Raw genomic sequence first — 21886 nt, 5'->3', positions numbered from 1 at the left:
CGAACCGCTGAGTGCTGAGGATTTCCTGGGTATCACCGAAGAGGATTCAAAATGGGCTATCCCTCCACTTAACCTAGACCCTATCAAGAAGTGGCCTCAGAGGGCCATTCAAATCAATGCCCTCATTCTGGAATTTAATTGAAGAGCTGTAAATGGAAGGACAAGCTCCGATTTACACGGAGCAAATACCTTTAACAGGGTAAGCTCCCTGCTCAGTATAGACTACATTCTTATTGATGTCCGATTATGGAGAGACCTTCAGGACATGGTAGTCGAATCTTCCATAGATAGCGACCATAATCCTCTCTGTTTACAAATTAATAATGTCTGGCGATCTCTTGGTGCAGAGGCTTATAGCCCCCCCTTTTTGTCCACCAGAGAGGGAGCTCCTTCTAACTGCAACAGACGCCTTAAATGGCTTAAAGTTTCCCAGCAGGAACACAAACTGGAAAGCATTAAGGGAGTTCTAGAGGTTAAGAACAAGGAACTAGCGGTGCTCTCTAGTGAAACGGGGGTGCAATCCAATTTCCATCTGTTTTACCAAGAATCAATTGACAAACTGAGTTCATTTTTTATTGTTGAGGGGAAATCGGGCCCAAGGCGAGACCAGGCAAGGCCCTCTAACCCATGGCATTCCTCGGGCTGCAGGGAAAAGAGGAAGGCCCTATCTCTTGTAGTTAGGAATAAAGATCTCCTAGTAATGAGAATAGCAAGAAAGGAGTACTCTAGGGCACAGGTGAAAGCAAAGCGAAATTAGGATGAGAACCATTGGCAGGAATTACAGCATGCTTCCATGCAGAGGGACTCAAAAAACATTTTTGGGACTTAATCATCAGTGGGACCAGAAGTTCTGTCCCAATCCCTAACCATATTACGTGCCAGCAATGGCAGGAGCGTTTCTCCAATCTCTATTCGGGAGATGAATGCTCTTCGCCCTTAGCATTTGAGCCCTCCCAAACCCCAACAGGTCCCCATCATAATTTAGATTGCTTTGAGCTCCATGAGGTGGAGCTAGCAATAAACAGCATAACTCCCGGTAAGGCTGCGGGACCTGACGGTCTCCCCGGGAACCTGCTATTGCATGATCCAAAGCCTTGGGCCCTCTTCATCTTATTGATACTGAACTTAATAGCGAGGGGATCACCTGTCCCAGACTCTTGGAAAGGATCAGAGGTTGTTCCAATTTTCAAAAAGGGGAATAGGGAGGACCCTGCAAACTACCGTCCGATTAATTTAATCGATGTGATCCAGAAGGTGGTGGGCAGGGTCCTCCTTATGGGGATTGGAACATGGATGGAGGATGGTAGTATTCTGTCCCACTATCAAGCGGGGTTTAGGCAAAAGGTGGGAACAATGGACCAGGTGCTCAGATTCTTCATAATCTATTGGAAAACAGTGATCTTAGGGAAAGGTAGTCTGTATTTGGCCTTCATAGATCTGAAGACTGCGTTCGACCTGGTGCCTCGGAAAAACTCTGGCTGGTCCTCAAACAACTGGGCATTTCCCCCCAGGTTCTTGATATCATACAACACCTGCATAATGACAACTATGCAAAACTTAGGTGGGGATCACAGGGACCACTGACAGAGAGGTTCATGGTGAACAGGGGGGTCCGCCAGGGATGCGTGCTGGCCCCCACCCTGGTTTCTTTATACATCAGTTGGTTGACTATCTAAGGCAAGGACCAGCAGACGCTCCCACAGTTGCTGGGGAGATGACACCTACCCTCCTATTTGCCGACCATACCCTTTTGATCTCCAAATCACCGGGTGATCTCCAGAAACTTTTAAACAGGTTTGGACATTTTTGTAATTCTCGAGGGTTGATACTTAATACGACTAAAACAAAACTTGTGACCATCAACCCGTCCAAACGTTTTAGAAATGGTATTACTCTCAACAATTCCCCCTTGGATACTGTTGAGTCTTTTGACTTCTTGGGAATCCGTGTCTTTAAGAATATGAGTTGGGGTTCCCATCTAGCCAAAATGCTCCTAAGCCATAAGCGGGTGTCTGGGGCTATCATTAGAGAGCAACATCTATCTGGGAGTAGGCTAGTTGCCCCGGCGCTTGCAGTCTACGACGGCAAAGCATTACCCTCGGCCCTATACGGGTCTGAACTCTGGGGCTTCGAGAACGTCAGTGAACTTGCCAAATCTGAAAATAAGTTTATAAGAGATCTTATTTCTCTCCCTGTCTCGACCCCCTTGAAACCTCTGTTTTATGATATGGGAAGGCGCTCCATTCGGGATATTGTATGATTGTGTCCCCTGCTCTTCTGGGCACGCATAAAAAGGACCGCTAAATTGTCCAACTATGCGGCTGCTCTTGATGAACTGATATTAGCTGACACAGGGAGTAGGATTAAATGGATAACTGACCTATTTTAACAGACATAGGTTTTAAGAAGGCCTGGGTTAGCCAGGTCCCTCCCACAAAGCAGGATCTGAAGCGTATCTATTGGGATTGGGTGAAGTCACACGTGTTTTTGAACCCCAAAATAGGGAAACTTACCGAGGGGTTCTTTGAACACAAATCCATCTGTATATTGGAACCCTACCTGGATTTTATACAGGTCCCTAGGGATAGGGCCCTGTATGTGAAGCTGAGACTAGGGACCCTTCCCATCAACAGTGTGACAGCTTCCTGGAAAAGGTCTAGTTCAACACCTATACCCTGTCCAGGCTTCGCCTACCATAATGAGTCTATTGCACACCTTTTATTCGCCTGTCCGGCTTACAGATTGGCTAGAGCCAAGTGGCTCAAGCCAGTCTGTCAACTGATTGGCCCAATGAATCATCGTGCCGCACTCCGCATCTTATCCACTGATACATCATCATTGACAGTGATTTGCGGAGTAGCTAAGTTTTTAGGTTGTGCATGGTTGCTACGAAACAAGATCTTGGCAAAAAAGGTGATATGTCCCAATAGCTTCGATACGCTTGGCTAACAGCGAGAACAGGACCTAGGCTCAGAGTGATTAATGTCTAGCTCAATAGCCTTCATGTTTTTGTTATAATACTTTTACTCTGCGAAATGGGTGCCCTTTCTTATTCTCTGTATTTTTTAAACGAATGGATTTTAATATGTAATGTAAATTGTAAAGTATGGTATGAAGCACAATGCACTTTATTTGCTGTAAATTTTTTAATACCTGAACTTTTTAAACTGTATATGCTTTCATGATATTTTTTTGTATCGAATAAAGCTCATACTACTACTCTTTCCTTAAAGCGATTGGGATAGGGTTATTCTAGTTGGAAATGTAAATGTTATTTTAAAATCACTTTTAGCTAGATCAGTGGAAACAGTTAACCAGAATATGAAATCTATCAAAATGTTATCCTGGTTAAAATATTTAAAATCTTGGAGGATGAATGAAGATTTATGAACCCCAATGAGAGGGAATAGTAAACATAAGGCTTGCTACAATAAAAACGCTTTGCAAGTCAGGCCTATGAATTACTATATACTACTACTGGAAATTCATGAGAAAGTCAAACCTAAGTTTATTCAATGCAAAGAGGGAAGTTGAGGTAAACATGTAGAGGATGGACCTTCCTGGAGTACCAGTGGTTTGTTTGTAATGAGTTGAGCAGCTAGATAAGGAGAACAAATACCCTCAATAGCAACACTAAAACAGTGCGTTACGTTCACTCATGCTGAGGTTCAGGGCCAACCTTGGTACAGGGCAGATGCACGTGAGATGGCTGCTTCTTCAGTTCTTCTGTGGAAGTAAAGTGGGACTCAATTCAGGGTCTACCCTACTTCCTCCCTCAGGCAGTGCTCCAGTCACATATTTAAGGAAGCTACTCAGGGTACCTCTCTACTTGTATTTTGTATTACTGGCTGCCTTTAATAGAGGTATACATGCTATCAACCATGTGCCTACGTGTTTTGGGTTCTGTGTTACCTTAAATATGTTTTGTTATGCCTGGAATAACATATCAAGTGTGTATTAACAGGAACATGTTGTCTCTGGCTTTAATGATCTGCAAGCAGTGCTTGTTAACTGGTTGATATTGCCTCATGATACTGAAGGATTGTAGCAAGAAATGAGGCAAAGGGCTGGTCTAAATACTGAGCTGTAATCTTCATTACAATGAGTCCTACTCTCATGTGTTACAGTCCTTATGACCTTTCATCCCTCCTGAGCTGGCTGGCATTGACCCTTTCTTGGGTGATGCTGGAATATTAAGCAATAGTGGAATCTAGGAGTGGGGTGTATGCTGTAGGCCACTACATGAGGACAGGCTCCCTTCTGGAAATGAGGCGGTGTAACAAGGGGAGAGTAGGACTCACGGAGATGAAGATTGCCACCATACAATCGTCTCAACCATTACAATATGCAATGTATTGCTAGCACAGTATGAAAATGTACACACATTTCCAAATAGTATCTCTCTATGTAATATTTCGTCATGAGAAAGAATGCCTCCTAGCTCATTCAGCTCTGAAGACATTTGGCAATTTACTTTTTTTCATCTTTTGAAACGAGTTGGCATTCAGGGACTAAATAACTGTATTTGAGTCTGCCAGAAAATTCAGATAAGAAGACAACTCATCTATGACACACTCTTATCGGGGCATCCAGGCATCCCCTGGGATAGAATTGCTCAGAGAGGAACCACACGTATTTATTTCAAGGCCCAAAAGATAAGCTTTGTGCTTCAAGTATGTCAGAATCCCAGAGGTTGGAAATAATCCAAGTTAAAGCAGAGACATAACAAACAGCAACTGACAATTTCTTTTGTGGCCCACCACGGCTGCGGCATGAACATGTAATATTGTTTATGAGAGTTGGTTTTTGTAACCTCAGCTGCCATCACAGCACACATGCTTTTTAATGTAGTTTTCGCAATGGCTGGTGAGCAGGAGATGTTTAAACTAAATGAGCAGTTCTAAAATCTATGTGTTATCCTCCTCATGTGCTGGTGTACATGGTTAACATTAAGTGATGAACAGAAAGTCAAATCTAATATTTGTTCTATTCTGTATTCATGTCTCTTCATGAAATTAATACCAAGGTCTTTTCAAATTGCATTAGTTGCAGACATGTTGAATATATCTTTACGAAAAGCATCTCTCACCACGCTGACCTTAGTAGACACAATGCAGTTTTTTTAATATCACGTGTCGTTCATTTTTGTTCCTAGCTTTGCTACTTATAATGCCCACCTTTCCAATACTAATTGTTTCCAGAAGCAAGCGGCCCAAGGCAGCAAGCAGTGAAATAAGATTAGATGTCACACGAAAATAATGGGGATTTTACTTTCCTAAGTAGCATCTCGATTGTGCGGAATTGTCCAATAACTCTTAGAGACAAACTAGAAAATACCGGGCCCGGTTTAGATATTGGCAGGTGTCCGGCCTTCTGGCTGGGTGGCATAAGTCGTCCACCCTGGCTGGACTATCCCCCCACCATATTTAGAGTTCACTGACACCCACAGGGATTTCTATGCCTGCTGAGCGGCCATCGCCGCACCAGCTCTTCCGAAGTCACTGAATGTTTGCTGAGCAGCTGGCATGTTTGTTGAAGCCGCTCAGCAAACTTTTTAGTTTTTTAAAAACATACTCCTAAAGCGGGAGTTGGCTTTTGAAAAACAAAATAATGACCATCTGAGTTTATTTCCAAGTTGTGAGGGGTCATTTCATTTTTTTTTCTGGTTCAAGTTCCTCTGGCTTTCCCTGCAGAGGTCATTTAGAGACCAGATCGTCTACTGAACCCTGAGTCTGACTTGAAAATGATAAATTGAGGAAAATGCTATGACAAATGTGAATTCACAAGCAGATGGCCAGGGCTGCATTAATTCAAGGACAGTTGCTCTACTTCCAAATATGATGCAACATATTATCAGGGATTTACGGGATCAGATTAAAACACTTCAGAAGACGGTTGAGAGTCTGGAGGGCAAAAACTAATGGATCAGATGTCCATCCCTGCAGGGCAGGGGGGGGGGGGTTCTTTACAAGTACTAGGATGACCACCGATTCACGCCCCGGTTCAGATGTTCCCCAGGTACAGACAAACAATATTGATTTTCAGACAGTATTAGCTCGGCCTACAGTGGAGACAAGGGTGGGTACAGCAGATAGGAAGGGATGGCCCCAATCCTCTCATCCAAGGTCGAGTCTATTTGAATGGAAACCTTTTACAGTGGCCTGGCGGCAGCATTCCCGCCATATGCTTGTATTTAGATCTCTGCCGAAGTAAGGAGATGTCAGCCAAGAAGGAATGTTCAAGAGGGAATTTACAGCCTGGGTACTGTGGGGGGTCAGCCTGCCATGATATTTCTTGATAGGGTTCCTAAGTTAGCCTCTGGGGTTAGAGAAGATTCAGACTCCCTAATTAACAAGGTAATATACTGTTTCAGAGCGACAAGACACTGCTATGCACTAATTAGGAGTGATAATATAGGGGTTGAAAGTCTGTGTACCACTGTTCATTGCACTGATAAACTGTGTATTTCAGTTGTCAATAATGATTTGGTGGAAGGTCTCATGGCAGTTGAAGCTCGTACCATCTCCAATGCAAACACACATATTAAGTGTCAAGACCCAGCTATGTCTAGAAAGTTACAACACAGGGGGTCAAGACCTTGAGCTAGGTAGGTTTCCTCTGGAGGAAGAGCTGATTCACCCTTTAACCGCCCACACACTGACTGATCCACCTCACCTGGGTAGGGGGAAACACACAGAAATCAGATGGACCTAACTATGTTTTCAGAGAGTGTGCCTCCGGCTACAGGTACTGGGGGAAGCACTGTAGGGGAATCAGTCCCCGCTTTCTTGAATGGGATCTTACAGCCCCAGGATTCCCATATCAAACTATTGTCATCGAATGTAGCAGGATTAACCGAGCTACTGGAGGAGGATGAGTGGGGTCATTTCACTGACACATTTGGCATCTGTCTCTTCCAAGAGACATGGTGCCTAGTCCCACCCGCAAAAGTGGGTATACATCTTTCTGTGTGAATGCAAATCAATCTGTAAGGCGGACCCTCAGGGAGTTGCGCATGTGGATTAAAACAACACTCCAATGTAGAATAACCCCAGTGTCTGTAGCTTCTAGTGACATATTAAAAGTTAGATTGGTGTTTCCAGCTAGGTTGACATTAAGAATCTACAATGTTAATAATAGAGTGGAGAACAATAGCAAGGAGACCAAGATAAATAGTGTTGTGGAGCAAGTGGTTCTGGAGAACCTGGACAAAGATTAGCTTTTGGTGGATGGGGATTTAAATGCCACCTTCGAACCTTTAGCTGTTTTCATTCTTGACCTAACACAAGAACAGAACAACCAATGGGTTATTCCTTATCTCGATCTACCTCTTTAGGAGATGGGGCTTCCAACTCCCCTGCTGAACACTCTTATGAGACTACACTCTGACACACTTGCCCAGGTGAGGTGGGGGCAAGATGGGGCTCTGACTGGCCCAATCCAGATTGATTGGGGGTGTCAGACAGGGGTGTGTTTTCGCGCCCACTCTCTTTACTCTAGATATATATATATATATATATATATATATATATATATATATATATATATATATATATATATATATATATATATATTCACTGAAAAAACCATAGGTTTCACACCAGTTATAGTTAGGAATTAGCATTTAAAAAACCTATTAAATTCACTGACAAAACCATAGATTTCACACCATTTATAGTTAGCTGGAAATTTTACTGACATAAAACCATTGAAATTCCCACGTTATAGTTAGTTGGACTCACTATAACTTGCGCGCCTGTAATGCACTGCTGATGACGTCACATATTACATCACTCATGACATGGTCAGTGACATCACTCATGACATCACTGATGACACCATCCAGTGAATGTGTGTCTTTCTGAAAAATAAATTTGTTTTATATATGTATTTGTAAAGGTCGATGGAAGAATAAATGTTTAAATAAGTGTGTAAATGGATGTTTTTTTAAAAAAAAATTGGTTGGGTAACTGGCTTATTACGTGTATCTTAGTGAATACATATATTAGCGAGTATTGTTTAAATATTTAAATGTTTGTATCAGTGTTTCTCTTTGTGTATAAGTGGCTGCAGGGGTTGGTGACTGACTCACTGTTTGTATGTGTTTTGAAGACAGCATATGTGCAGGACTGTATGGGTGGATGAGTGTGTATATGTGTGTGTTAGTGAGTGAATGACTGTCTCACTAGTGTCTTCATTAGTAACGACATATGTTTTAATCTAGTATATGTGAGTATTGATGTATATAAGTGAGTATATGTGAGAGTGAGAGATTGTTAGAGTTCCTTTTTATATAAGTATGAGTTTCTATAAGTGATTGTTTAAGAGAGTAAGTATGGGTAAGTTTCCTTAGAAGTAAGGTGGTAGTGTGTGTATAAATGTATATGCAAATAAATGGATGTTCAATAGTTTATTTGCATGTGTGAGTATGTGTGTGAGTAACTTTTGGATGACTGCTGATGTGTAACAGGATGTATAGGTGTATCACTACATATGATGAGTGAGTATATATATGAGTGACTATATAGAACTGTTGGTGAATGAGTGGATGTGTATATAGATGGTGGAATTACTGAATTGGTTGTTGTTACTGGTTTGGGTATCTCCATTTTTTTGAAAATGTTTGTTTCTATTTTTGAATATGTGTTTCAAGCGTTACATTACACTGAAATTAGGTCTGTCACTCTGTCACAAGGATGGTGTCATCAGTGATGTCATGAGTGATGTCACTGACCATGTCATGAGTGATGTAATATGTGACGTCATCAGCAGTGCATTACAGGCGCGCAAGTTATAGTGAGTCCAACTAACTATAACGTGGGAATTTCAATGGTTTTATGTCAGTAAAATTTCCAGCTAACTATAAATGGTGTGAAATCTATGGTTTTGTCAGTGAATTTAATAGGTTTTTTAAATGCTAATTCCTAACTATAACTGGTGTGAAACCTATGGTTTTTTCAGTGAATTTCAAAGGTTTTTTAAATGCTAATTCCTAACTATAACTGGTGTGAAACCTATGGTTTTTTCAGTGAATTTCAAAGGTTTTTTTAATGCTAATTCCTAACTATATAAGACCTGAAAGCCCACCAGGAATCTCCAGTATGCGCCAGGGGACTGCATTGCAGAGAGGTGTAATGAAGCCACAACCCTTTTTACACCTCTCTGCAACGCAGCCCCCGTGCATGTTTGAAGAGGGGGAACTAATTCCCCTTGCATACTGGGGGCCCCTGGGGGCCAATTAGCCCACCTGGAACCTCCAGTATGCGCCAGGGGCTGCATTGCAGAGGTGTAATGAGACTATGCCCCTTGTTACACCTCTCTGCAACGCAGCCCACTGCCGCGTTTGCAGAGGGGGAACTAATTCCCCTTGCATACTGGGGGTCCCTGGGGTCAACTGGTCCACCAGGAGCCTCCAGTATGCGCGAGGGAGCTGCATTGCAGAGAAGTGTAATGAGGCCACACCCTTGTTACACCTCTCTGCAATGCAGGCCACTGGCGCGTTTGTAGAGGGGGGACTAATTCCCCTTGCATACTGGGGGTCCCTGGATCATATCTGCCCAAACACCGATATTCCGAACGATTGTAAATTACTTTTCTTGAGAAACATTTGGATTTGGATTATCATGTCCTATACTTTGGAATTTTTGAAAGACTGACTTTGAGGATGCTATAAATTACTCAAGTCTGCCCGAATTGTGTGGGTAAAATTGATACCTAGTCACTTTGAATAAGAATATACTTATGTCTCGTCTAACATTTGGAAGAAATATCTAGTTATATGACAACTGGATACCGACATAACTTGAAGGAAATAAGAACGCCCTGAAGAAGTTCTGTTGTACAGAACGAAACCTTTCGGCTGGCTGTGGTACATAAACTTAAGGAAAATAAAAGCATTTGAATATACACCAAGATTCAGCGCTTCAATAAGGACTCTAAGTGATATGATTTGATTGGACTCATTGTGAAAGTGGTGCTGTGCCAAACTTTGGAATATTCTCCACTACTCTCTACTACTTACTCTCTCCTACTCCACTACTCTCAAATACTCACTGTCTACTACTCATTCTCTACTACTCTACTACTCTCTCTCTACTACTCACTCCCTACTACTCGCTACTCACTACTCCCTACTACTCACTATCTACTACTCTCTACTACTCACTCTCTACTACTCTCTCTACTACTCACTCTTTACTACTCACTACTACTCTCTACTACTCACTCTCTACTTCTCACTCTCTACTACTGTCTACTACTGACTCTCTACTACTCTCTCTCTACTAGTCTCTACTACTCACTCTCTACTACTCACTACTATTCTCTCTGCTACTCATTCTCTACTACTCTCTACTACTCACTCTCTACTACTCACTCTCTACTACTCACTCTTTACTACTCTCTACTACTCACTTTCTACTGCTCTCTACTACTCACTCTACTACTTACTCTCTACTACTGTCTACTACTCACTCTCTACTACTCACTCTCTACTACTCTCTACTACTCACTCTACTATTCACTCTACTACTCTCTACTACTCACTCTCTGCTACTCTCTCTACTGCTCTCTACTACTCTCTACTACTCACTCTCTACTCTCTATTACTCACTCTCTACTCTCTACCTCTCTACCTCTCTCTTCTTCTCTCTCTACTAATCTCTACCTCTCTACCGCTACCTCTCTACCTCTACACCTCTACACCTCTACCTCTCTACCTCTCTCTACACGCACACATATACACATATATGCATATATATATATGCATATGCATTTATATATATATGTATGTGTATGTATAAAAAAAAAAAAAAAACATTTTTTTTTTTAAACAGCTACTTTTAAAACTGTCATTCTTTTTCCCCATGGTACACTCCCCGGTACGCTTACCGGTGCGCGTACCGGTGCGCGTACCGGGCGCTCACCCCGCGAAAATCAAAAAATTTTTTATTTTTTTTTTGCTCCACGGGGCCCTTTTATGGCCCCCACATCAAACCTAGGGGGTCAAGGGGGGTCTACTCTGCCCCCTTATGGTCCTTTCCCTCTTTGTTTTGGCCACCTCTCGTGTCTCGATCCTACCGAGACACAAGATGGCGGCCGCTCCGGACTGTTTAGAATGTTTACAGACATCCCAGAGCCAATCAGCTTTCTGCGCGCAAGTCGCGGTAAGCGCCCGGTGCGCGTACCGGTGCGCGTACCGGAGCGCGGCTATAGATATATATATTTTTTTGAACCTTAATTACTCAAAATCCACTGGAGCACATATCTTGAGACATAGCAAAGGCACATCGGGCTACCAGTCCCTACAATTTTGCCAAGTTTGGTGGAAATCCATTCAGCCGTTCGGGCTAAAAGTGAAATCGACCGCCCTATGGAAATTAACATGGGGAAAACGCGTTTTGGGACCCCCCTTTTATCTCGGCCCCCGCTTGACGAATCCCCCCCAAACTTTCAGGGAAGGACCGGAACGCCGCGAGGCCATTGTGAGGAAATTTTCAGGCAGATTCGTCAACCGGCGCCAAAGTTATTCCAAATAGAATTTTCAGATTTAACATTGAAAAAAATCCTAACTATAACTACCTACTGGCGACCGCCAGTAGGTAATATATATATATATATATATATATATATATATATATATATATATATATATATATATATATATATATATATGTATATATATATATATATATATCAAGCAAGTGTAACCTCCCAGGCTCCGACCGCAGCGACCCAGGAAATCACGCAGATCCAGTAACTTACTTATAATATATATATTCACTGGAAAAAACCATAGGTTATAGACCATATATAGTTAGGAATTAGCATTTACAAAACCTTACTTTATCCAAACAAAAGGAAAGCAATACTAAACGGAATACAAAGACCGCGACCAGCGTTACAGCCCCAGCAGCACGGGATGCCAGGTTGCTACTTACCCTGTGTGATCTAGGGGAGGCTGTTGATTCAACATCAAGTGATGGAGTTGTTCCGAACACCCAGAGAGAACTGATGAATGTGGATATATGCCAAAAAGGAGCTGGAGAAAGTCCTTTCAAGCCGGTAAGCACGTTTATGCCTGTTATGCCAAAAGACGCGGTAGACATATACCACGAATGTGTCACGGAAGATCTTAAAAAGTTAAACCGCATTGTGCAGGCTCAAACATATAAAGACAATGCCAGGGTTAATCAATACAATACACTAATGAAAAAATTGAGTCAAAATCAGGAAGTGGTAATAAATAAATCTGACAAAGGTGGGAACATTGTCTTGTGGAAGAAGGATGAATACACTAAGCATGGGCGGAAAATCCGTTTCGCTCGCGGATTTTGCGGATTTTCGGTAAATTCGCAATCCGCGAGATTTGCGAATCTCCCGCAAAATCCGCAAATCCGCGAGCAGCGGATTTTATGGCTTGCTCGCACTGTTCGCGTGAGTTCGCGGCTTCCCAGTACAACTTCGCGCCCCGCGAATAAGCGCTAAATTGCAGAAATACGATCTTAGCAAAACTGAAACTACTTACCAGGTTCAAAAGTTCAGGCTCATCATTAGTAGCCATTTCCTGTAGTGCTTCCTGAGGGGCCCCTCCAGAGTTCAGTTGCCAGTTGCAACTATTATGTGACCCTGCTCTGAACCTCAGAATAGTTACACATATGCCACAAAGGTCCTGAATTACAGCTAAGGGAGACAAGCAGGAGCCAGGCTGGAAGTTCAAATCCATTAATCAGCCCCTAATTCATTATTGTCAGTTGGGGCAGGGCAGGTGTTGTAACTAATTTTGCAACAATGAAAGCACTTAGCAAGTGCAAAAGATCACTAATCAGGAAGCACTAAGGAAGCAGGTGCCAGCTAAAAAAATATTCTGTGACACATTAATCAGCCCCAAATTAATTCAGGTCACTTGAGGCAGGGAAGGTGTGCTTTGCTTTGCCACAATAATGTAAAACTGGACAACCAGAGGGTGCTGTGATGAAACAGAGGGTGGCATGGGTGGGCCAGAGGGTGGCATGAGTAGTCAGAGAGTGGCAGTGGTGACAGAGAGTGGCAGTGATGAAGAAGAGTGTCCCAAACAGGCCGGACACGTAGAAACAACAAGTTCGCAAAACTTGCGACCCGACAGGTAAGTTCGCGTTTTGCGAAATTGTACAAAACCCTCACGAACTGGCAGAAACACGCGCGAACACAAAAAATTTTTGCGAATTGCGAGTTTGCAAATCCGCAAAATTCGCGAACGCGAGATTCGCAAAATTCGCCCATGCTTAGAATACACGGCTGAAGCCATGAGATAGTTAAATGACCCCAATTGTTACGAAAGATCAAATGGGATGGCATATAAGAGAGCCAAAGATGAATTGAAAAAAATGCTTATCTCTTTTAAAAGAAACAATTTGATCTCACAAACTGAATTTGACTATCTCCACATTGAACATCCAGTGATACCTATCTTGTATTTGATCCCTAAAATACATAAACAGAAAATTCCTACACCTGGCCGACCCATCATAGCGGCCATCAATAGTGTCGGAGAAAATATCTCACGATATATTGATTATTTTCTGCAGGACATTGTGAAAGACTTACCTAGCTATCTTAAAGATACAGGGGACTTTTTAAACAAATTGAACTCCATTCAGTGGCAAGAAAATTGGTGTTTATTAACCCTAGACATCGAGGCATTGTACACTTCAATAGATCACTCTAAGGGTTTGGATGCTATCAAACACTATCTTGGTCTACGATCGTGTGAATACTATGCGCACAACAAAATGTTATGTGAATTAGTGCATTGGTGCCTTCATAATAACTACTTCATGTTTGCTAAAAATGTATGGAGACAAGTCCGGGGTGTGGCGATGGGATCGTGCTTCTCCCCCAGTTATGCGTGTTTACACGTAGGCTGGTGGGAGGAGCGCGGTCTCATCAACACACCGGGATTTCAACATGTTCAATACTGGAAACGGTTTATTGATGACGTGTTCTGCATATGGGAGGGGAATGAGGAAAGTGCTCGTTCCTTTGTTGATGCACTTAATACGAACAATGATAACCTTTTCTTTACGGCCAACATCAGTAAAGTGCAGGCAGACTTCCTAGACGTCCATGTAACCGTAGACAATAATACTGTTATTACATCATTATACCGTAAACCTACGGCAGGTAACAGTATACTTCACGCCAGTAGCAAACACCCTCAGCATGTTATTGCGAACATTCCATACGATGAGTTGCTGCGTGTTAAAAGGATCAGCAGCACTCCTGAGATATTTGAGCAAGAGGCCCAAAATACCATCAGCAGACTCAGAGCGAGGGGCTACAAAGACAATATTTTAAATAGTGCTCTCAGACGTAGCCGAGATAAACCTAGGGATGCTCTTTTGAGATCTGCTACAGCAGAGTTGGAATCTGACAACTCTGCCCCCGCCTGATTCTGACCTATAGCAAACAGGAGAGACAAATCAGGTCTATTGTTAGGAAGCACTGGCCTATCCTTAAGACGGATAGTTTCCTGAGTGACATACTTCCCAGTGCCCCTACCATAACCTACAAAAGGGCCCCCAGTATGCACAACTGTCTGGTTAAAAGTAGCCCTGAGCTGGGCAGTGGCAGTGCCTGGCTCAAACAGAAAGGCTTCTTCAAATGTTCCTCTTGTAGGGCGTGAAATTCGGTGTTAACACCTCTCATTATCATACACGTTTAGTTCCATCAGGAAAAATATCCGGGGATATTACAATTGTCATAGTGAGTATGCTATATATGTCCTGACGTGTACCTGCGGCCTTCGTTATGTGGGCAGCACCAAACTTCAGGTGCACGTCAGGATCTTGCAGCACTTACGTGCGATAGTAAATAATGACAATACCTACCCGGTAGCACGCCACTTCAAGTCCACACACAACAATGACTTGTCTAATTTAACATACTATGTCATTGATGTGGTAGCACCCCTCACACGAGGAGGTGACAGAGAAAGACTGCTAAGGAAAAAAGAAACTGAGTATATAATGGAGCTGGACCCTAACGGGTTAAATACAACGGAAGATTTGCATCATTTGTTGTGATTAGGCATATTATTACCATCATGTGCTATGCTATTTGATCATATTTCTCTTATTAGATCTAGAGAGTATTCACACGCGGTTTTTTCATATTTATTCTTTTCAAGGTCCTGCATAATGTAAGAACTGGTACTTGTAAAGAAAACTCTAACTGCGCTGAAACTGCACCACGTTGAAATCTAATCAAGATTCTTTAATTTTGTAGATCTTGAGTTGAATTGTTCCCTGTAAATATATGTCTCTTGTACAAACTTTGTGTATATACTGTTGATAAGTGAGTTAATTGATATCAACAAGGATTTTCTTTGCTTTTCACTAAATCACTTTATTACTTATTTTCAAGAATCACGTTGGGTCTTGGTATATGAGTTGAGGCACTTATAATGTACTTTTTTAAATCCTAGTCATGAAGATATTACACACAAATGAATTGTGAGTCTAGGAGAGGTACCTTACTTGATGGTACAGGTTTATCGAGTCATGATGTGTGAATATGTATATAGTATTGTAAATAGATAGAGGGTATGTATATATATATTTTTGTACATAGGAAATGAGTATATATAGATATTATATTTTTCTATATGTTTATACTTTATTTCGTATTTAAGTTAGATCCTTCTTTTTTTCTAACACATCCGATATGAACATGACTTTATACCAATTATATATATGAAGTTACAGACATAAGTTTTTGCATTCATGCAGCTATTTTGTCTTCAGTGCCCTTCTCACTGTTTTATATTTGTTTGATGGTGTGCACTTATATAAAACTACTATAGTGTGTTTTTTATGTCTATACACCATGTGACTCACTGAATAGGTGGAGCATCACGCAAAAAAAGTGTATAAATTTGTTGCTGACCAGGTGCGCGGTGTGTGACCAAGAGCACAAGTTGCTCGAAACGCGTAACCTGAGAGGTTTTGATTAAAATCTCCCTTACTGCAGCCTACGTGGTCCGTGTCTTCATTTACGGCTGGAGTGTGCTGTTTGAAGAGTTTGTTTGCATATATATATATATATATATATATATATATATCAAGCAAGTGTGACCTCCCAGGCTCCGACCGCAGCGACCTAGGAAATCACGCAGATCCAGTAACTTACTTATAATATATATATTCACTGGAAAAAACCATAGGTTATAGACCATATATAGTTAGGAATTAGCATTTACAAAACCTTATTTTACTCACACAAAACCATTGAAATTCCATATATAGTTAGTTGCACTAACTATATATCGCGCACCAGCAATCCACTGCTGATGATTTCACATATTACATCATTCATGACATGGTCAGTGACATCACTGATGACATCACTGATGACAACTCAAATGACATCACTGACAACATCCCTGATAATATCATTCATGTGATAATACGATGAACCTCTTCAGACTTTAATATAACCTTAGATACAATCAGTGTAAACAGACACTCACAGATTGTCACTCATCCATGGAGTTACTCATACATCTAGTCAGTCATGCAAAGAATCAATCACACCTCCATTTCCTCAACTATACAGTTATACACACCTTACTCATTCAAACATATTCTAACACATATTTACTCTCCTATACAATCCCTGATACAAGTTCACAATGATCCATACAGCCACTCACACATTCACTGGCTCTTAGGCACAGTAATTTATATATGTCAACTCTCACATGTACTGTGTTTTACATATGTACTTACTTTGACATGTAGCACTGAGATATCCATTCACTCACCAATACACTCATGCACACAGTCAACTGCCCATGCAGCTGTTTCCACATGCACTTTTGAACCCATACATCTAGTGAATCAACTGCTCACACATCTATGCACAGAGTCATACACCTCCCAGCCACTCACACACATACTCAGTCCCCCATACAAATACTTGGGCAACCAATGAATAACCCATATAGTTACTCATATAGCTACTGATTAACACATTCAGCAGTTTACAGAACAACAGACATAATGATGCACAAATTAAGACAGTTTAGTCACTAACCCATGCACTCAGTGAGACACATTTAATCACTCTCTCATACAGTCAGTCATGCACCTACTAAATTATTCATCCAGACACTTATACATCCACTCATTCTTCAATATGTAAGACATATTTTAACTTTACAGAAACATACAGTCATTGGATAATGTCATCAGTGATGTCATTTGAGTTGTCATCAGTGATGTCACTGACCATGTCATGAATGATGTAATATGTGACATCATCAGCAGTGGATTGCGGGTGCGCGATATATAGTTAGTGCAACCAACTATATATGGAATTTCAATGGTTTTGTGTGAGTAAAATAAGGTTTTGTAAATGCTAATTCCTAACTATATATGGTCTATAACCTATGGTTTTTTCAGTGAATTTTCAAGGTTTTGTAAATGCTAATTCCTAACTATATATGGTCTATAACCCATGGTTTTTTCAGTGAATTTTCAAGGTTTTGTAAATGCTAATTCCTAACTATATATGGTCTATAACCTATGGTTTTTTAATAGCAAATATCAAAAGCTGTAAAATGTCAAGTACGTGGTAGGTAAAAACATTTTCGTGTCTATGCACGCTGATGTGCTTTGAACGCTGCCCCCCCCTCTTTTCTTTTAGGAGTATTCTCTCTTTGCAGATAGTGAAGGGTAGGTATCGCAGGCCTTTGCCCCCGTTGTAATCCGTCGTGCCTGCTTCCCTCTCCATTTGATTGATTGTTATCCAAGCATTTACTGTTTTGGAATTGGTTCTCTTTGGTTCATTCTCTATTTACAAACAAGCACAGAGTCCCAATACTCTGTTTAGTCTTTACAGATAGTGAAAAATCGTTAGAAAAAACAAAAGGAATCAAGCAAAATCAGTAGGCCACTAATGGGATCTCTTTTTGACCTCGCTAAAATAGAAACATTAGGAACAACCCCTCAAGAGAAATATGAAACTAGTGAGAGGAACTGAGCTCGACGCCATGATGGCTGCAAGACAGCTCGGCTCCGCCGCCCACCCCGCCCAAAATAACGACAAACCCTATGCAAATATTATAAATATATACAACACACCAGCAAAGTAACTGGCTAAACGTTTTATTAAATAACTATTTACATGGCAGCCTGCTGCAACATCGATCCAAATGCATACCCCCGTTCCCGGGATTTCTCCCCGACTACTCTGCGGCCTACGAGATGGAGAGGCCGGGGCGTTGACTAGGCGGGGCCTCTGGCCGCAACCACAGCGCCAACGATCGCTGCTGACAGAGGGGAGCCTTGCCGGTGACAGCCACTGATCTGAAGAACCGCTGCCTGTGGTGCCTCCCTGAGCCGCTTGACGGAGGCCCCCGAGGGGAGGTGTGCTGGCGCGGACTCGGATGGGGCACTTGACTCCTGCCCCCTCCCCAAGTCTTGTTGCCCTGGTGTGGCCTGAGATCGCCCCCGACATAGGCGGTTGCCTCCCGGGGTCAGGCGGAACTTGTTGCCTTTTGGTGACTCTTCCATTCTGGACCTTGTCCCACAATCCGTTTGACCTGAAGACACGTCCTGCGGTGCCCTGGTCCAACCATCACATATACCTGCGCCAGGAGACGGCGTGGGGTGCACTGGAAGGGAGAGGCGGCGCAAACTAGCCTCCCCCACCTCCCCAGGTGGAGGATTCTCAGCTACACCCCAGCGCTTCACTCGGCCACCTGAGTTGCGCCCGCTCCTGCGGCACAGAGCCTCGCTCAGCCAGCTGAATTGTGCCTGCTCTTGTTATTACAGCGTCTCACCCGCCATCCGGATGAATTGCACCCACTCTTGCGGTACAGTGACAGGCAGCTGCTACGGAGCTCAGGAAATGGCGGTCGGCTCCACAGACTTGGGCCTGGCCTGCAAGGATGGCTCTTGGCAACCCTGGAACTCGGACGCTTGACTGCTAGGGCATGGGCCCCATTCCCAAAAGCGTCCCCTCAGCCTTGAAGATTCTACAAGAGTCACCGGGGCCCCCGACTCCCGCAGACTTCCGGTGGGGAGCGACTGCCATCATTGCTCGCGGAATGGCCACGACATAGCCACGGAATGCTCTCATGCTGACGCCAGCTTCAGTCTGAAACATCCAGAAACACTGTAGACTACCAATTCAAACAGTTCCGGTGGAGCCCCAACGTGACCCGGTAGAGAAGAACTTGCCCTTCCCTCTTTGACTGATGGTTCTTGTTGCCTGTCCCTTCTGTCATATGACGCGCCACGTTAGCGCACCCGGAAGTGCTCTGGTGCACGAGGCGCGAAGCGCAGCTTCTCGGAAGCGATCCGGAGCGCGGCGCGGAGCGTGTAACGTAAGCATAACAGGTCATGTGACTTGTTAATAAAGCTTTTCATTGGTTCATTTCACTTTTGGGTTCCTAATGATGTAAGACTAGGTCATGTGACCTAAAAATAACACTTTTCATTGGTTGAGAACTATTTTTTGTCCCAAATGATGAAATCCCCTCCTTGTTTCCTCACTCTGACTTTCATCTTTGTGAGAGGAAGACCTTTTTTCATCACTTAGCAATAGCAAGTGTTGTAGCTTCAGCTGGTGCATCCCCACCACCACCACCACCTCCTAGGAAGAGAGTACCACCTCCTCAGGTGGTGGTTGAGCAAGAGGTGCCCCCCCCACACCTTCTTGTTGCCTGATTCGGCCAGCTCAATCGATCGAGCTTGAGACTCTGTTGTGATCTGAAGAACCGCTGCCTGTGGTGCCTCACTGAGCTGCTTGACGGAGGCCCCCGAGGGGCGGTGTGGTGGCGCAGACTGGGAGGGGGCGCCTGGCTCCTGCCCCCTCCCCAAGTCTCGCTCGGCCAGCTGAGTTGCGATTACTCTTGCGGCCTACGACATGGAGAGGCCGGGGCGTTGACTATGCGGGGCCTCCGGCCGCAACCACAGCGCCAACGATTGCTGCTGACGGAAGGGAACCTTGCCGGTGGGAGCCACTGATCTGAAGAACGGGCGCCTGCGGTGCCTCCCTGAACCGCTTGACGGAGGCCTCCGAGGGGCGGTGTGGTGGCGCGGACTGGGAGGGGGAGCTTGGCTCCTGCCCCCTCCCCAAGTCTCGCTCGGCCAGCTGAGTTGCGATTACTCTTGTGGCCTACGACATGGAGAGGCCGGGCGTTGACTAGCCGGGGCCTCCGGCCGCAACCACAGCGCCAACGATTGCTGCTTACGGAGTGGAGCCTTGCCGGTGAGAGCCACTGATCTGAAGAACCGCTGCCTGCAGTGCCTCCCTGAACCGCTTGACGGAGGCCCCCGAGGGGCGGTGTGGTGGCGCGGACTGGGAGGGGGCGCTTGGCTCCTGCCCCCTCCCCAAGTCTCGCTCGGCCAGCTGAGTTGCGATTGCTCTTGTGGCCTACGACATGGAGAGGCCGGGGCGTTGACTAGGCGAGGCCTCCGGCCGCAACCACAGCACCAACGATTGCTGCTGACGGAGGGGAGCCTTTCCGGTGAGAGCCACTGATCTGAAGAACGGCTGCCTGCGGTGCCTCCCTGAACCGCTTGACGGAGGCCCCCGAGGGGCGGTGTGGTGGCGCGGACTGGGAGGGGGCGCTTGGCTCCTGCCCCCTCCCCAAGTCTCGCTCGGCCAGCTGAGTTGCGATTGCTCTTGTGGCCTACGACATGGAGAGGCCGGGGCATTGACTAGGCGGGGCCTCCGGCCGCAACCACAGCGCCAACGATAGCTGCTAACGGAGGGGAGCCTTGTTTATTTATTTATTTATATTCTTATAACGCGCCTGATCAGCCCCGAAGGGGTATCTCCGCGCGTAGCTTCTGTGAGGGATGAGAAACATATTTAGGGATGACAGTGTAGGGGAGCAGGAGGGAATTAATCTAGGGTAAAAAGGTATGTTTTTAATTTTTTCCTAAAAGTTAGGAGATTGGGGATTTGTCTCAACTCTGGAGGCAGGGAGTTCCAAAGCAAGGGGCCTTTGAGTGAGGGGGCCCGGCCTCCCTGTCTTGCTCCGGTCACTCTGGGCACCTGCATCAACATGGTGTTACTGGAGCGCAGAGAATGTCCAGGAGAGTAGGTGACAAAGATATCTCTTAGGTATTTGGGACCGGACCCGTAAATACACTTATGCATTATGCAACATAGTTTGAAGTTGATGTGTTGTCTCACCGGGAGCCAGTGAAGGTGAGAGAGGAGTGGGCGAGATGGGGTTTGGGCGGGGGCATTCAAGATGAGTCTTGCTGTAGTGTTCTGCACCACTTGCAGTCTGCACAGTTGTTCTTGATTGGCAGAGATGAGTAGACCGTTACAATAGTCTACTCGTCCGATGACCAGTGCTTGTACCAGAGTTTTCCTGTGGATGTCGGGCAGGAAGGGGAAAATGCATCGTAGAAGCCCAATTACTCGGAAACAGGTTCCCGTAACCTGATTGACATGGTCTTTTAGTATCAATGTTTGGTCTAGGCGCACTCCCAGATTTTTGATGGTCTGTTTAGGCACGGGGACAGGTCCTAGCTCAAGTGGCCACCAGTCCGGGGACCAATGCAGGGTGGCCCCTCCAAACAACATGACTTCAGTTTTAGTCACATTGCATTGGAGGAAGTTCTGGGCCATCCAACCTGCCACAGCTCTCATACCATTTTGAAAGGATTGCATGACTGCAGGTGTGATTGTTTGGAAGGGAAACAACAGCTGGGTGTCATCAGCGTAGGAGATTGGGGAGAACCCGTGAGATCTTATGATGTCTGCCAAGGGGGCCACATATACGTTAAATAATGTGGGGCTCAGGCATGAGCCCTGTGGCACTCCCTTGGTGAGCTTCCTACAGATAGATTTGTGGGAGCCTAATTTGACACCTTGTTGCCTG

The sequence above is a fragment of the Lissotriton vulgaris genome, chromosome 12 (genome assembly GCF_964263255.1).
Source record: "Lissotriton vulgaris chromosome 12, aLisVul1.2, whole genome shotgun sequence".
NCBI classification, from domain to species: domain Eukaryota; kingdom Metazoa; phylum Chordata; class Amphibia; order Caudata; family Salamandridae; genus Lissotriton; species Lissotriton vulgaris.
Note: the sequence above shows the minus strand (reverse complement) of the source record.